Below are 19,191 nucleotides of genomic sequence, written 5' to 3'. Positions count from 1 at the left end.
CGGTTTAGTACGCGGATTTGTCAAAATATATTTTTGCTGATTTTCCGATTTTCAAGGTATCTATATCCGCGGTTTTAGTAGATGAATTCGATCGCGGAAGGCTTCATTAGAACCGTCGCGTAAAAAAACTAAATTCACGCGGGTTTCAAAGGAAATTGAGTGACTGTTGTAAATTTTACACGCAAAAAATATGTTTTGTAAGAAAATTCACGCATGAAATTTTGGCTTTTCGACTCCAATTACTAGGATGCTGTAAGGAGCACACTCATGAGATATGCACCAAACGACGAAAAATCACGAGTTCTATAATCGTGTTATGAGTTTGGAATATTATCTTCTTGCGCGTCCGGATTATTAAAAAAATTCAAAAAACCCCGAAATTCCGGCTTCAAAATGTCAGCATCAATTTTAGGTGGATGCAGTGGATATATCGAAAAATCATACATTGCTATCTTATTGCCCATGGAGTATTCTGTGATTCATTCTGTGGGAATAGGTATATAAAATGTAAGGTTAAGCCAGAAATCGCATGGGAACATAAAAAAAACTTGTGGGCTTCAACCCATTTTTACCCATTTTTCTACATTGACGCCAACACAGCTTCCACGAAAATTAATTTTAATGGTCGACATTATGGGATCCCTCCTAAAACACTTCATTTTAAAGAATTGTAATCATACTTTAGAGAATGTGTTAACAGTTCGCGAATTCTGAAAGGGTGAAACTCGGATTCATCGATTGCAAAACATTTTTGTTATTTACCATATATATTTTATAACTTTTTTGCATTTCTCGCAAATATCATAGTCTGGCTGGCTGGTGCGCACGGTAACTCGTAATATTTTGCCCAAACTTAGTTTAAGTATGAACATGGACTATATCAGTTCACTCCTTCGGGTACCTCCCCCACAAAAGTTTAAAATTTTTCTGTAAACCCCAACTCTTGGAATTTTAAACCACAACTCGTTGAATTTTTTAAAGTATATTTTAAACACCATCTCGTGGAATTTTTTAACGTATATTTTAGACCCCAACTCGTGGAATTTTTTAAAGTATATTTTAAACCCTAACTCGTGGAATTTTAAACCCCAACTCGTGGAATTTTTTAAAGTATATTTTAAACCCCAACTCGTGGAATTTTAAACCCCAACTCGTGGAATTTTTTAAAGTATGTTTTAAACCCCAACTCCTGGAATTTTTTAAAGTATATTTTAAACCCCAACTCGTGGAATTTTAAACCCCAACTCCTGGAATTTTTTAAAGTATATTTTAAACCCCAACTCGTGGAATTTTAAACCCCAACTCATGGAATTTTTAAAGTATATTTTAAACCCCAACTCGTGGAATTTTTTAAAGTATATTTTAAACCCCAACTCGTGGAATTTTAAACCCAAACCCGTGGAATTTTTAAGTATATTTTAAAACCCAACTCTTGAAATTTTAAACCCCAACTCTTGGAATTTTTTTAAAGTATATTTTAAACACCATCTCGTGGAATTTTTTAAAGTATATTTTAGACCCCAACTCGTGGAATTTTTTAAAGTATATTTTAAACCCCAACTCATGAAATTTTTTAAAGTACATTTCAAACCCCAACTCGTGGAATTTTTTAAAGTATATTTCAAACCCCGACTCCTGGAATTTTTTAAAGTATATTTTAAACCCCAAACTCGTGGAATTTTAAACCCCAACTCGTGGAATTTTTTAAAGTATATTTCAAACCCCGACTCCTGGAATTTTTTAAAGCATGTTTTAAACCCCAAACTCGTGGAATTTTAAACCCCAACTCCTGGAATTTTTTAAAGTATATTTTAAACCCCAACTCGTGGACTTTTTAAAATATATTTTAAACCTCAACTCGTGGAATTTTTTTAAGTATATTTTAAACCCCAACTCGTGGAATTATTTAAAGTATATTTTAAACCCTAACTCGTGGAATTTTAACCCCAACTCGTGGAATTTTTTAAAGTATATTTTAAACCCCAACTCGTGGAATTTTAAACCCCAACTCGTGAAAGTTTTTAAGGTATATTTTAAACCCCAACTCGTGGAACTTTAAACCCCAACTCGTGGAATTTTTTAAAGTATATTTTAAGCCCCAACTCGTGGAATTTTTTAAATATATTTGAAACCCCAACTCGTGGAATTTTTTAAAGTATATTTTAAACCCCAACTCGTGGAATTTGAAACCCAACTCGTGGAATTTTTTAAAGTATATTTTAAACCCCAACTCGTGGAATTTTAAACCCCAACTCGTGGAATTTTTTAAAGTATATTTTAAACCCCAACTCGTGGAATTTTAAACCCCAACTCGTGGAATTTTTTAAAGTATATTTTAAACCCCAACTCGTGGAATTTTAAACCCCAACTCGTGGAATTTTAAACCCCAACTCCTGGAATTTTTTAAAGTATATTTTAAACACCAACTCGTGGAATTATTTAAAGTATATTTTAAACCCTAACTCGTGGAATTTTAACCCCAACTCGTGGAATTTTAAACCCCAACTCGTGGAATTTTTTAAAGTATATTATAAACCCCAACTCGTGGAATTTTATACCCAAACCCGTGGAATTTTTAAGTATATTTTAAACCCCAACTGGTGACATTTTAAACCCCAACTCTTGGAATTTTTTAAAGTATATTTTAAACACCATCTCGTGGAATTTTATAAAGTATATTTTAGACCCCAACTCGTGGAATTTTTTAAAGTATATTTTAAACCCCAACTCGTGGAATTTTTTAAAGTATATTTCAAACCCCAACTCCTGGAATTTTTTAAGGTATATTTTTAACCCCAACTCGTGGAATTTTTAAAATATATTTTAAACCCCAACTCGTGGAATTTTTTAAAGTATATTTTAAACCCCAACTCGTGGAATTTTAAACCCCAACCCGTGGAATTTTTAAAGTTGGGGTTTAAAATCCCCAACTCGTGGAATTTTAAACCCCAACCCGTGGAATTTTTAAAGTATATTTTAAACACCAACTCGTGGAATATTTTGAAGTATATTTTAAACCCCAAGTCGTTAAATTTTTTAAAGTATATTTTAAACCCCAACTCGTGGAATTTTTTAAAGTATATTATAAACCCCAACTCGTGGAATTTTATACCCAAACCCGTGGAATTTGTAAGTATATTTTAAACCCCAACTGGTGAAATTTTAAACCCCAACTCTTGGAATTTTTTTAAAGTATATTTTAAACACCTTCTCGTGGAATTTTTTAAAGTATATTTTAGACCCCAACTCGTGGAATTTTTTAAGTATATTTTAAACCCCAACTCGTGGAATTTTTTAAAGTATATTTCAAACCCCAACTCCTGGAATTTTTTAAGGTATATTTTAAACCCCAACTCGTGGAATTTTTTAAAGTATATTTAAAGCCCAACTCGTGGAATTTTTTAAAGTATATTTTAAACCCCAACTCGTGGAATTTTAAACCATAACTCCTGGGTTTTTTAAAGTATATTTTTTAACCCCAACTGCTGGAATTTTTTTAAAGTATATTTTATACCCCAGCTCGTGGATTTTTTTAAAGTATATTTTAAATCCCAACTCGTGGAATTTTTATTAAGTATATTTTAAATCCCAACTAGAGGATTTTTTTAAAGTATATTTTATACCCCAGCTCGTGGATTTTTTTAAAGTATATTTTAAATCCCAACTCGTGGAATTTTTATTAAGTATATTTTAAATCCCAACTAGAGGATTTTTTTATACCATTTATACTCCAACTCCTGGAATTTTTTAAAGTGTATTTTAAACACCAACTCCTGGAATATTTTAAACCCCAACTCGTGGAATTTTTTAAAATATATTATAAAGCCCAAATTGTGGACCAAAATTATATTTTGATTTAAAAATGAATACAACTGTAAACTCAACGTTATTCTAAAACCACTACTTCGAATGAAGTTAAATTTTCAATTACACATTTTAATGGCTCTGCATATAATATTTAGCAGCCATTGTAATACACAGACTTATCAACGTCTTAGAACAAACGCCTATGATTATTTAATGAGATCAATGAATAACTAAGTTCATGATTAATTCAAACAATTCAATTAAAATTTTCGAAAAACTGTAAAGCCACTAATTACCGCAGGCATATGCGAAATTATACAAATTGTAATTTATGGAAACATTTTTTAATCCTTTGGGGAGTCGTTTTATATTTCTTAAGACAAAACCCCCAGAATTATGACCTTATAATTAGATATTTCTTTGGCACAAACCTTTTAGCGTCTTATGATGACAATTTAAAGTTTAGTATTTAGTCAGCAAGTCAGCCATCCAGCCTAACAACCCAGCAACGTGGAATTTTTAAAGTATATTTCAAACCCCACCTCGTGGAATTTTTTAAAGTAAATTTTAAACCCCAACTCTTGGAATTTTTAAAGTATATTTTTAACCCCAGTAGAGTAAATTTTAAACCCCAACTCGTGGAATTTGAAATTGTGGACCAAGATTATATTTCGATTTAAAAATTAACACAACTGTAAAACCAACGTTATTCTAAAACCACTACTCCGAATACAATATTTAACAATCATTGTAATTCGCAGACTGTTCAACGTCTTTAAGCAAAAACCCCTATGATTATAAAATGAGATCAATGAATAACTAAGTTCATGATTAATTCAAACAATTCAATTAAAATTTTCGAATATCTGTAAAGCCACTAATTACCGCAGGCATACGCGAAATTATACAAATTGTAATTTATGGAAAAATATTTTAAAATAGTTGATGATTTTTTACCCTTTGGGGAGTCGTTTTATGTTTCTTAAGACAAAACCCCCAGAATTAATACCTTATAATTAGATATTTCTTTGGCACAAACCTTTTAGCGTCTTATGATGACAATTTAAAGTTTAGTATTCAGTCAGCAAGTCAGCCATTCAACCTAACAACCCAGCAACCCACCCACCAGTCAGTCAGCCATTATTGCCCTCAATAATTAATGCAATTATCTTCTGGCTAAATGTTTTACTACAACTAAAGACGGGGCACATTTTTGCAGCATTAAATATTCAGCAGACGCGAGAAAGATGAAGCAGATGATGAAAAAAGACCAATAATTAGCTATTATGGCGATTAGTAAGAATAATTATTAATGTGGGCTATGTTAAAGAAAAAAAGTTTGCCAATTTTGAAATTTAAAACATTTTACGAGTGTAGGCAGAGTAATAAATGTTGTTGTTGGTATTGGTGAAAGTTTTGGTTTTTGTTGCATTGTAATTAATAGCTGATGGTGGATTTGGGAAATATTTGGAATTTGTTTTGAGTTGGGACATTAGGACATTCTGTATGATTTTACAAAAATATTGTATATATATTAGTATTGTCTCAGTGTAAACAAACATCCTAATCAGAACTGGTTATTAGTTTTGGGAAGTGTCTCAATATGCAGACAAAAAATGGACACACATATAGAAAAATGCACATGACCATGACTCAAAAATATAGAGATGTATATGTGAAAAGTATTAAGGACAGTGATATCCACTGACTTTGGCCACTCTAAAAATATGTAAGATGGACGAATTGCCTATAAAAGAAATTGTTTGAAATGCAGGTGTATTGCGCTGAGTCGATGTAGCCGTGTCCGACTGTTTTAATCACTCTTGATCCTACAATAATTGAGCTAGAACGTTATATTTTTGTACCCGAGTGTATTTTTTCCATAGGCTATATCGGTCCACGTTTTGGTATAGCCCCCATATATCGCTACCTGCCGATTTTCGGTATTTTGAGGATTTTAGCTCCAATTTTTTATCGAACTAGCTGTAATTTGATATTTGAGGTTCTTAGTGGTCCCTTCTTCTCCACCAAAAATTGTCAAGACAGGTCCATGTTTTGGTATAGCTACCCTATAACAGTACCTCCAGATTTTCGATATGTTGAGGGTTTTAGCTACATTTTTCGACTGAAATACACGTAATTTGACATTTGAAGTTCCCTGCAGCAATGAAACTTCTCCAACAAAAATTGTAATACCGATTTTCGGTATTTTGAGAATTTTAGCTACATTTTCGACCGAGCTACCTGTAATTTGACATTTTAAATTAGCAGGGCTCACAAAACTTCTGCAATAAACATTGTTAAAATAGGTTCATGTTTTGGAATAGGCTTTATTTTCAGTATTGAGAATTTTGACTAAATTTGCAGACCGTATTAGCTGTAATTTGACATTTGAGATTCCCAGTGGGGAATTGCGATATAAAGATTTTTTTCCATTTTCGCTCTATTGCGGGTTTTGGCTACATTTTTTTACTGAACTATCCCTAATTTGACATTTGAGGTTCCCGAAACTTCTCCACTAAAAATTGTCAACATAGGTCCATTTTTAAATATAGCCCCCATATAACTGTAACTCCCGATTTTGGGTATTTTGAGGATTTAAGCCAAATTTTCAGCCCGAATTAGCTATAATTGACATTTGGGTTTCCTAGTGGTCAAACACTTCTCCACCAGAAATTGTGGACATATTTAGGTCCACATTTGGAATGCTGATCATATAACGGTATTGTCCGATTTTAGGTATTTTAAATTTTGTATACCCCCAGCCTTTAGGCTAAAAAGGGTATATAAGACCCCAATTATGTTTTGACGAAATTAGTTTCAGAAAATTTGCAGTCGATTTAGCAATATCCGTCCGTCTGACCGGGTCAACCGATTCGAATCAAATTTTGCACTTCGTAATATTTTTCCTAAACTTAGTTTAAGTTCGAAGATGGGCCATATCGGTTCACACCTTCGGTTACCTCCCCTACAAATGTTCAAAATTTTTCTATAAAATGTTGTGAACGATAACTCTCTCGTAGATCTCTCAATCGATTTGGTCCAAACTTGGCACATCGTATTATATCTTCTAGATATAGATCGGTTTCGAACATGGACTATATTTGTCCACTACTTCGGTTCCATCCCACAAAATTTTTGAAAAATGCAGTTTAACATCTCATCTCGGATCATTTTGAAATTTTTTCGGCCAGGTTTGTCATGCGACCCCTTTTACGACAGTACACTTTTTTCGGGGGCAAGTCCATACTTCTTAAGAAAATAGCCAAAAAGTTGCAAGAAACTATGACTACACCAACTAAAATTGCAAATCCGCAAGATAACTGTCGCAGGGAGTTTCTGATTTGTCCAAACTTTGTACATTGTATTATTTCTTCCAGTGTATCAGGTCGGAATATGGAATATATCGGTCATATCCATCGGGTCCCACACAAAATTTGGAAAAGTACAGATCAATTTGAAAATTTTTGTTGTTTGTTTTCACGGTCCCTATTACAACGGTACAATATTTTTTCGGAGTACTTCCTGAGATAATTCCTCCCGGCACATACTAAATTGGCTATTGTGCAAGATAACTCGTAAACTTTTTCAAAATTTTTAGATTCACTTATATATATATATATATATATATATATATATATATATTATATATATATCGTCTGCTCCGTCGGAAAAGGTCGTAAGTCCACTTTTTTTGGAAATCGCGTTTTTGTTACAGGATGATAGTACACGTCAAAACACGTCGTATGATACAAAGAAAATGGTAGTATGTCGCGTTTATCTACATGTTTTGCCCTTGTCGGAAAATGTCGTAAGTCCACAAAACGTACAAAATTGAGTACAGGAAAATGTATACTTTAAAAGAATACTACAGCTAATGCAGTTCAGGTATAATGTTTAACGTCATTCATGGTAGGGGTACAATGTAAAGAACTAGCCTACACCTTTGGATGATGATCGGATGATATTTGGCGGAGCCTTTGGACCAAACTTTTGAACAAAAATGTGATAATTTCTATATTGCAACGAAAATTAACATTTGAAATCTATTTTCCCCTATATGCGAACTGATTATGAAAGATGAACTTCTGGCCTTTTCATTGATACAAATTGGGATGCTGTATGTGTTTAAATACCTCATGTATTGAAAAAATTTAAAAAAACAAGATTTTTACTGTTTTACTGTCGTATATATTACTTAACTTTATTAACTGGTAAATTGTGGTTTCTCTAGGGACATTTATTCACATAACGAGATTAGTTTGTATTCTGAATTGAATAAAGTAATACCTTCTAACGGACGGGTAAGTGCAATGTTTATATTATTAAATGATTCTAAAATAATAATTGATTGAAATGTTATTAAACTAAGAAGACATCATGGTTTTTGCTAACAAAGAGCAGTATAAATTTTGAATGGAATTAGACGATGGTGTCTAGTTTCCTATGGTTTTCACGGTGATACTGAAAGCTCTGATGATAAACTTCCTAAGCCCAGGAAGACATTACATGCTGAAGATTCTACATGGTTTGCAGACAAAAACAAAAACCCCAAACGAAGAATAAATACCAAATTTAAGCCATTTCTGAGGAATATTGAGGCCACACCTTCAAAATACCGGAAATCGGGAGGTACCGTTCTATGGGGGCTATATGAAGACGTCAATACCAAACATCCTAGAAGTAATAGAAACTTCTATACCAAATCACGAAGATCTATCTTTAAAATTGCGCGCTCCGACTGAGAATTGTACTCTGATCAAGAATATATGTATATGATTTATAGGGTCTCCGCTGAATATATCGATATGTTACAAACTGAATGACAAATTTAATTATACCCTCCATATTACGGTGGAGGGTATAAAAATCTTTAGAAATGTTGGTGTCGATATGCAATTTTAACATACCGCCAAATAACTGATGACTTGAGGCATGCCGACTGTGTCCACCTTCTTAAAATTTATCTTATATACCTGATGAAAGTATAGCTATCGATATGTTGCCTTCTAATCTAAACACTTGCTTTCCAATAAGACCAAAGCTTCGTTATGCATAACTTCTGGTATTTCCATTGATTTGTAGAATATTTAAGAAAGTGGGGGTGGTCGGGTCTTATTGCTAAAATATGTAGCCAGGATTGGGGAAACGAAATCGTTCGTAAGTTTTATATATGTATATAGCGCATTTAAAAAATAGGGCACAGGTGTAACCCGCTCCTCCGAAATTCAACAAGATATATAGCCTACTTCCACCAAGGGACATCCCTGTGCATAATCTGAAAATTACATGGAATAAGTATTTAGGGTTGGAGATTCAACAACAGTTACCTCGCAAATTAATTTTCTGACCGATATTTTCATAACTATATCAAAAAAAAAAGTTTTTTTTTTTAAAAATAGGGCCTGCCCCCGCCCCCTTCCAAATTAAAAAAAAAATAGAGCCTATTTTCACTCCGGTTGTTCCTTGTATATTCTCTGAAATTTAAAAAAAAATAGGTTCAGCCGGTTTTGAGTCTATGCGGAACATACAAACATGCACACATTGTCTTTTATATATAAGATTTCACCCAAAATTTTTGGTCCATTAAACCCGCTAATAATTATCTCATCACCATGTTAAATTGCAAGCTTATTCTTTGTCTTAAACTCAAATCATTTTTAAAATTTCGCTCCGATCGAAATATTACTGCGATCTACAGGACAGCTACAAAGTCGGGTAAAAAATGTGTGTTTGGTCCATTTCACACCTTTCAATCACAACCAACAACTAATGGGGTCACTTCTGGCCGGAACCCGACCTCTCCACAAAATTTCGTGACGATCGGTCCAAAAGTTAGGCCTGGAGTTTTATCACAATTGTTAATGGATGGACGGACACACATAGCTAGATCGCTTTATCTCGTCAAGATATGAAAATATGGCAAGGGGAGGGGGTCTCCTCGAATACTTGGACAAAACAAACTTATAATACCGTTTCCACATTGTTTTGTAAAGTATAAATATTTTATTTTAAAAACGTCCGTAAATTGTAGGAAAAGGTCGTAAGTCCCAACAAAAATACAAAACTGTACAAGGAAAAGGTCGTAAGTCCAAAGACATCCCATTATCTCCCAAACGCGACGGAATTTTATCAAACAAAGTACAGGTATTGAAGCGGAATAAATTAACGAAGAATACTGCCTTTACCACCATAATAAAATCTTTAATACAGAAAGCGCTGGAATGTTTTTTTTTTCCTCTTGAAAAATTTATTGAGAGGGACTTACGACCTTTTCTGACGGAGCAGACGATATATACTTTCATACGGGCAAAATGTGCCTCATCGAAATAATGGTTTTAGAACCCAAGTATGTTTGGACGAAATCCGTGTCAGACAATTTGGAGTCGATTTAGCAATGTCCGTCCGTCTGTCTGTGTGGCTGACTGGTGCGCACGATAACTCACGAACGGATTAACCGATTTGGTCCAAAATTTGGCTTTCGCAATATTTTGTCCAAACTTAGACGACTTGTGGAACGCACTAAGGAGGACTACGCTCAAGCCCCTAGCGGATAATACCCTTGGATACCATAAAATATCTAAACAGAAAGAGTGGATGACACAGGATATTCTCGACTTGATGGAAGAGAGACGAAAACATAAAAACATAAATTTTGAACGATATTGGGAACTAAATAGGGAAATCCAAACCGCTGTAAGAATAGCAAAAAACAACCACATAATTAAACAATGTCAGGAGATTGAAAGATTAAAAAGCCTTCACGACGATTTTAATCTCCATAGAAAGTTAAAAGAACTTGCTGGTGTATACCGCAAAACTCCCTCTAAAGTACTTTACAACAATAATAATGATCCTGTTTTTGACATAGAAGAAAAGAAAAATATCTGGAGAGATTATATAAAACAAATTTTTACAGATGAACATAGAACAACTTTTGAAGAACAGACGCAACATCCTCTTACTGGAACAGCAATAAGTAGAAGAGAATTTGAAACTGCTATAAACAGTCTGAGAGATAAGAAAGCTTGTGGGCCGGACGAGATTCCCTCGGAAATCCTAAAACTAATAGATGAAGAAAATATAGAAATTATAACAAAATTATTTAACCATGTATATGATACAGGCCGATTCCCGCAAGATTGGCTAAAATCAACATTTATTACCATCCCGACGAAATCCCATGCAAAATATTGTAGCGAATACAGACTTATTAGCCTTATGAGCCATGCTCTAAAAATATTTCTGCGTATTATCCACTCCATTCAAGGAAGGTATGGGAACCCGAGAAGCACTTTTTGCAATACAAGCATTGGTTCAGAAATGTAAAAACGCACAAAAAGACCTACTTCTATGCTTCATTGATTACGAAAAAGCTTTCGACACAGTGTTACACGATAAGTTGATTGACATCCTCATCTCCATTGGCCTAGATCACAAAGAAGTACAATGTATTAAAAATCTATATTGGAATCAAAATGCACAAATAGAAGTGAACGGGGAAATGACAAATAGTATTGATATATCCAAGGGAGTCAGACAAGGGTGCATATTATCACCTTTGCTATTCAATATCTACTCAGAAAAAAATTTTCAAGAATCGATAAACAAAATTCCAATCGGCATTCCTTTAAATGGAACATTTCTGAACAACATAAGATATGCTGATGATACAACTTTACTGTCGCATAGCATATCTGGACTCCAGAATCTTGTGAATAAGCTCAACACACAGAGAGAAATTTGGTTTGAAAATTAACGTTATTTTTCCACTCCGTTATTTTCCACTCCTTCGGATACCTATCACACAAAATTTCAGATAAGTTCACTTTAAGACCTGCTTCCGAATTTTTGTTGAAGCAACTTGCATTTGCTGCCTCAATTAAGACGGTAAACGTTTTTTAGGGGAAAGTCCATACTTCTTGAGAAGACAGCCTAAAACCCCTATGGCACCATATTTAGTCGCTGGAGAGCGCGATAAGTCTCGAACTGATCAACCGATTTGGTCCAAAATTTGGTCTTCGTCATATTTTGTCCAAACTTCAGTTTCAGTTCTATGATGGGCAATACCGGTCCACAGCTTCCGGTACTTATTAGTTAAAATTCAAAAATGTCCCATATAGGCCCTCTCCTTAGGATACATCCCCCACAAATTTCAACATTTATGTCCATGTGCAGTTTAGGGTCTGTTCGAAAATACTTGGAAATGCATACCGATGCTGTTCGATATGGTCCTGTTTACAGCGATATTATGTTTTCCGTGGACAAGTCCATGCTTCCTAGCATACTGGTCCAAAAGTTATACGACGACCCACTGAAATGACTAGTGGGCGCGATATCTTGCGAAAAGATATGACTCCCAAAATAAGATCCACTTCGATAATTGACTATGTCGGTCCATTCCTTTAAGTACCTCCTCAGCAACACTTTTGAAATTTAATCCTAATCCACATTTTTGTCGGCAAGTTCAAATGTCCATAAAGTGTTTCAATTCACATGGGCTGAGGGTATATCTCTGTCGGTAAAGCCGACTGATACTTTTTTACTTTTTTATCCCAAAAAATTGTATGCACTTAGCGCAAATTAGCGATGTTTTATGGATTTTTTTATGCTAAGACGCAGCCTATGCTACACCTTAGCGTCCAAATTATATTTCGAAAAATATATACAAATTAAAAGATATGGTTTCGCTGTACATAAAAATCACATGCGGGCGAAGAGATATCGACGATTAAGCGAGTTTTAAGTTGTTTGAAATATATTTCCTGTTAAGAAGCAATATGCAGATTTATCTTAACAACCCGATAACTTTCCCCTACCTGAAACCTTCTGTATGAATGTAGATAAAGCAAAATCAGCCCATTTTCTTGGGAGTTTCAAGAAAAATAAAAGGAGTATTCCTATATATATTTTTTCCAATACTTTTAACTCTAGAATGCATTTGAAAACTATTTTTTCAAACCAAAGATTATTTGCTGTTTCCCAAATATGCGCTTTTTTGCCTATAACATCCTAACGATTATCCCGATCATTATAATTTTGGTCCTATTTGACTCCCCGTGAACTTTAGATTTAAAACTAATTTTTGACGGGTTCTGAAAAAGGCGGATTATATTTAAAATTTTGTACATTTTTTGTAAATTCCGCAAATACTGAGTAACATTTTACAAATATTATGCAATCTACTATCTGACGTCCCTTCGTGAGAAATTTTTATTGTCAATTGTGCTCATTAAAATAATAAGCGTTTTTATAATATTTTTTCTTAAAAGCAGAACTAAAACCTCGATAACTTTTGTCCGCAACAACCAAAAATTGCTTGCGAGCGGATTTGTACTGGGGACTTTTTTCTTAACCTATGTATCAAAAATCGTTGATGTAGCGCGAAAAGAAAAACTTATTTTTGGCCACATTTCCCATATGCCCTTTGTATGTGGATTGTTGTAAACGACAAACCTAATTACTTACTTAGCTGCCCCATTACAGAACATTTGTTCCATATTCCGAACTAAGAAAAGATCTCCAATTTTCTCTATTTGTTGCTTCGCACTCTGGAATACCGCGCCTTTTCATCTCTTCATCCACTTGTTTGCGCCATCTATTCCTTGGCCTGCCAATTCCGCGTGCACCGCCAAGTGGCTCATATTTATACGCCTTTTTAGCGGGTTCATCATCGCTCATCCTTATGATATAGCCTAGCCAACGCCATCTTTGCATCTCAATACGTTTATCTATACTGATGCCGTTGTATAGCTGATACAGCTCGTGGTTCATACGACGTCGATATTCACAGTCAACGCAGATTGGTCCGTAGATCTTTCGAAGAATTTTTCTCTCAAACACACCAATCATACATCAGCACGGGAGCATCAGTGTTTAGTAGAGTGTTATTTTTTTTAACGAGATGTGGTTTTGCTTTTAAACAGCTTACTTAAACCAAAGTAGCATATGTTGGCCTATAAAATTCTTTTTTTTTTATTTCACAACTGATGTCGTTTGTTGTGTTTACGGAGGTGCCGAGGTAGACGAAGTCTTTTAGTAACGCAAAATTATAGGAACAAACTTCCACAGTTGGTCCGAGCTCAATGGACGCATTGCGCGTCGACACCATCAACTTGGTCTTCTCAGCGTTTACCGCCAGACCCACTTTAGCAGATTCTCCTTCGACCTTCATAAAGGTTACTAGTAACTTTTTTTACTGATCGTCCCATGATGTCTATATCATTAGCATAAGCAAGTAACATGTGGCTATTGGTGTAGATTGTGTCACTTCTTTTGACGTTTGCCTGTCGTATAACCGTTTCCATTTATTTTGGTACAAAACTCTTTGGAGAGGTTCTTTCCTATTTTAACTGAGGATCTCGTGCCAGTTAAATTCATTTTACAAAGCCGGATGAGCTTTGCGGGGATACCAAATTCAGATATGGCTTGGAATACCTTTGAACACAGCGGGCTGTCGAAGGCTGTTTTATAATCGACATACAGGTGGTAAGTGTCGATTTGCATTTCTTGGGTCTTCCCCAGGATTTGCCTCAGGGTAAATATCTGGTTAATGTTGGTCTTTCCAGGTCTAAAGCCACATTGGTATGGTCCAATTATCTCGTTGACCATAGGCTGACCATAGACTTTAGTCGAGTAGACTTATGCCCCTATAGTTAGAGCATACAGTCTTATCTCCCTTCTTGTGGACGGGTTCCAATCGTCGGGTACTCTTTCTTCCTGCCAGATGGTGCTAACTAGCTGATGAATACACCTTTTCAGCGTGTCGCCTCCGGTTTTGAACAGCTGGTAAGCTATCGGCTCCTGCTGCCTTATTATTCGTTAGCCGGTTTATTGCTGTCTTTACCGCATCTTGGCTGGGCGGTATACATTCAATACCATCTTCTGGGATTGGATCTGTGGTATCTTCGTCGTCTTCTTTGCTATTGGATACCAACAGTTTTGAAAAATGTTCTTTCCATATCCTGAGCACACTATCTGTATCAGTTACCAAATTACCTTGCAGGAGGAGTGCCTGTACCAAAGCCATCAGTTTGATGCTTGACTCTTTGGTAGAATTTTCGCACTTCATTCTGGTTCTTGTACATCTCGATTTTTTCACACTCCCGCTTTTCCATCTCCCTCTTTTTCCTGCGGAAAAGACGTTTCTCCTCTCCCCTTTTCTCCCGATATCTCTCTCGTGCGATACGCGTTGCTACGGATTGTAAAGTAGCCCTATATGCCGCATTTTTCCCTTCGGTAGCAGCACGACACTCCAAGTATGGATTTTGCGGCTGTTTGCATGGAGTGGGCAATACTTTGCCATTGTGTTGTTATGTTATCGGGACAAGGAGTGCTCGCGTTAAGCAATTGGGCTGGTTGAGTGGAATATGCTGTGGCTCTATGTTGTGTTTGCAGCCTATCGATGTCCAACTTCCGCGTTGTGTCTGTTCGTGCTTTATTTGCAATGTTTAGACGGGTACGTACCTTTGCTGCAACAAGGTAGTGGTCCGAATCAATGTTTGCGTCTCGGAACGATCGTACATCCAACACGCTGGATGAATGTCTTCCATGTTTTTTGCCGCTGCAAAGTGTATCAGCCTCATACCATTGTCAGATTTTTCACTGTGGAGACTGAATTTTCCGACTATTGGGCCAAAGATATTCTCCTTTCCAATTTTGGCATTAAAATCGCCTAGAATAATTTTAATGTCATGGGCAGGACAACGGTCATATGTTTCTTCTAAGCGTTCATAAAATATATCTTTGGTCAGTTCGTCCTTGTCTTCAGTGGTAGCATGAGCGCAAATAAAGCTGATGTTGAAGAATTTTGCTTTTATTCGAATTGTAGCAAGTCTTTCATTCACTGGTGTGAAGCTGGAGACCAGGTGTTTTAAACTCCGACCAACTACAAATCCGCAACCAAACTCATGCTTTATGTCATGACAGCTATAATACAATGTGTCACCTTTATGTGTTGTTGTGACGCCTTTCCCATTCCATCGTATTTCCTGTATGGCAGTAATGTCAGCCTTGTACTTTTCAAGTACATCTGCCAATGCGTAAACTGCACCTTCTCTATAAAGAGTGCAAACATTTCAGGTGCAGATTCGCAGATCATGGTTCTTAAAACGTTTGCGGGGCTTGTCAACTTTTGAGAGATTTTTTTTATTTCTTTTGTTTTTTTCATAGTAGGCTGCTTTTTCTAGGCGAGGGTTACTAACCCTTCGCCCAAACCCAAGCTTTTAACGTTTTGATGGGTGAACGCGCGGCACATTTTAGCTCACTACCTTTAACGGTTGTTAAAGGCAGCTACCCCAGGTGACATTACTGGGAGGTCAGTGTCCACTTGAGATGAAAGAGGGACCAAGATAAATCCTAGACTTTGCCATGTTAAAGCCGGTCAGGATTGTTCCTTGGTATCTTTCATCCCCTACGTCACCCAAACGAAAAAACCTAACATCCCCAATTTGTGTGTGGAATGGCCTTGATAGGCGATCTAAGAATCTCTCACGGCAAATTAATGATTTCAAAAATCTTTTTTAAAACGGTTTGTCAGAACATGTTTACGTTGTTGGGTTACAAACATTTTCAACGCATTCATATTACTTGGCATCCTTTATGGTAAAACTATAATATAATTTGAAAAATAGAGTTTGTATGCAATATTTCCCCCCTTTCGATTGTAATGTAATAAACTGTGACATTCTTAATTCCCATAGTTAACTAAAGTCGTACAGTCGTCTTCATTATAACTTATTCTTAAGGCAATAACCATTTACTAAAGTTAACAACATTACCCTTTCTTGGAAGTCAGCTCTGCAACAATCTGATTGTGCATTACTATGCCAAAGGACTTATTTATTTTATCATTCATACATGTCCCCAGACACACTTTGTTGTGGTGTGGAGTGTCTATGTGTGTGTGTGTGTGACATGGTGACTGACTTGGTTTTGCAGCAGTTATACTACTTTTAATTAATAGCCCTGCAGTTGTATTTGATTTCTATTTCAGATGTCTATCTAGGATATGTCTTTCTGCTTGCCTTTTACTATTTTCTCTCGTTCACACACTACTAACTGACTCACTTCAAGGCATCATTCTTAGTTGAGAGTTGTTGGGCTATAAGCTGCTTAAAGTTGCTTGGCTGCAGCTAGTCAATTTATCATTCTTGGATAGTGCTACAACATTCTTGTTGGCAACTGTAGGGTGTTGTTGTTATCGTCAAGATGTTATTATTAATTGCAATCATTTTATATGACACTGTATAATGAGGGGAAGGGAGAGAGAGAGAGAAGGGTGGTGAAAAGTGAAACATTGCCGATATTCTACAGTTTTCTTTTAATATTTGCAATGAAAGCCGTTTTTTGTCACTTTTGTTTGATTGATTTGTAATGACAATGTAAATAATAGTTTGAGCAAAAGCCTAAGCCTGAGGGATTAAGGATTTATTTCAAGAAATTTACAAGAAGATTTAAGGATTACTTGTTTCCCGCATCGGCATTTTTGTTACCTCGTAAATGTTCTGACCAAAAATTTGCAGGAATTAGAGGAAATAACTTACCAAAATAATAAACTTTGATAGCACAAAAGTCTCAAGTGCGGCCTTAGGTTAAGGTTGAAAAATGGACATACATCCCTTTGAAAATGTTGGGACGAGAACGGATAAAACTGTAAAACTGTATTTAAAAAAAAAAAACGGAAATTATTTGAATAACAGGCCTTATTACAGCCCACCACGAATTATAAACGGTCCAACACAAACTACAATTTGAGAAAGAGAAAATAGAGTAGGGATTACGGAGAAAATAGAGAAATATTGAAATATTTTCTGTGCCATCGTTTAGTTTTCGCAAATATCAGATCCCAAGTTTGAGGTTCATGAACTAGGAAAATTTCGCAATTTTGTTAATGAGACTAATTCATAAGCTATATTTCCATCAAGCCTATTTTTTCGAGTTGAACTAGAATCTAGAGCGCACAACAGACCTTCACTGTATTACGTTTATGCCTTTCACTTAGGCCATGATGTGATTCCACGTATACCCTCCTCCATAGTATGGAGGGTATATTATTATCATTGAGATAATCATTTGCAACCCTGTAATTATAAGATGTATAATAGGGCTATAACCAAAAAATACCACCACATAGCCGTGTAGAGCATGGAAAACTATTATGAAATACGGTGTTAATTTTTCTCTATCGCGAAAAAGTTTCCGCACCAAATGCATTGAAGTTCAGTAATGCATTTTTAAATTTTATCTGTTATAAGAACATATTTGCTTTTCATTAAAATTTTTATTTTTTTGTAATCTAATTTAAAATCATTATCAAACCGTTCTGGACCAATTTGTTCTCAATTCGTGCCATTTCGGAGCATATTAGGAACTTTTGACACTATTGCAATTTTTGGTTTTTCTTTATAAACTCGTGAATTTTATGTTTATATTTTTTGTACCTATCGGACAAGAGAATATGGGGTCATTTGCAACGAATACGCGAAAGTTACAGGCTGTTTTTGTTGACCTTGCCTGTGAGAATCGTATTTGTTTTCTACAAAAATACAACACCAGTACCATGTGGGGAATTTTGTCCTAATAATGAAAACGCGTTTCTAAGATCGATTCGGCGAAAAAAGTTTCCGCACCGACTGTGATTACTAAATCCCTTTTGATATTTTTTCTACTTAAAATTTTAAATTTGCTTTGTTTGAATAAATATTCATAGAAAATAAATACAATTCTCACAGGCAGTCATTAAAAACGGTCTGTAACTTTCGCTAATTTGTTGCAAATAACACCATATTCTCTTGTCCGATAGGTACAAAAAATATAAACATAAAATTCACGAGTTTATAAAGAAAAACAAAAAATTGCAATAGTGTCAAAAGTTCTTAATATGCTCCGAAATGGCGCGATTTGAGAACAAATTGGTCCAGAACAGTTTGGTATTGATTTTAAATTAGATTACAAAAAAATAAAAATTTTAATGAAAAGCAAATATGTTGTTACAACAGATACAATTGAAAAATGCATTACCGAACTTCAATGCATTTGGTGCGGAAACTTTTTTCGCGATAGAAAACAAATTACACCTTATTTCATAATAGTTTTTCATGCTCTACGCAGCTATGTGGTGGTATTTTTGATATTTGCAAAAAAGCGCAAAAAGTTATATCCCTAATGTATACCTTGTTGTGTAGGCATTCACTAAATAAAATAAATAAATAATGTATATATTCCCAGCAAAATGTTCGATGCCAAAGATGCTATTCAAGAATGGGTGCAAGTGAAATGGAATGTCATTTTTTCAGCATCTTCACTCATTCTTTTTACAAGAGCGTGACCCCCAAAATATGCAATTCATTTTCAGATCCTAAGCATGTCATCTTTACTAACTCG

Source organism: Musca autumnalis, unplaced genomic scaffold (assembly GCF_047663935.1).
Source record: "Musca autumnalis isolate F117 unplaced genomic scaffold, ASM4766393v1 scaffold_1, whole genome shotgun sequence".
Lineage (NCBI taxonomy): Eukaryota > Metazoa > Arthropoda > Insecta > Diptera > Muscidae > Musca > Musca autumnalis.
This window is presented reverse-complemented; position numbering follows the sequence as displayed.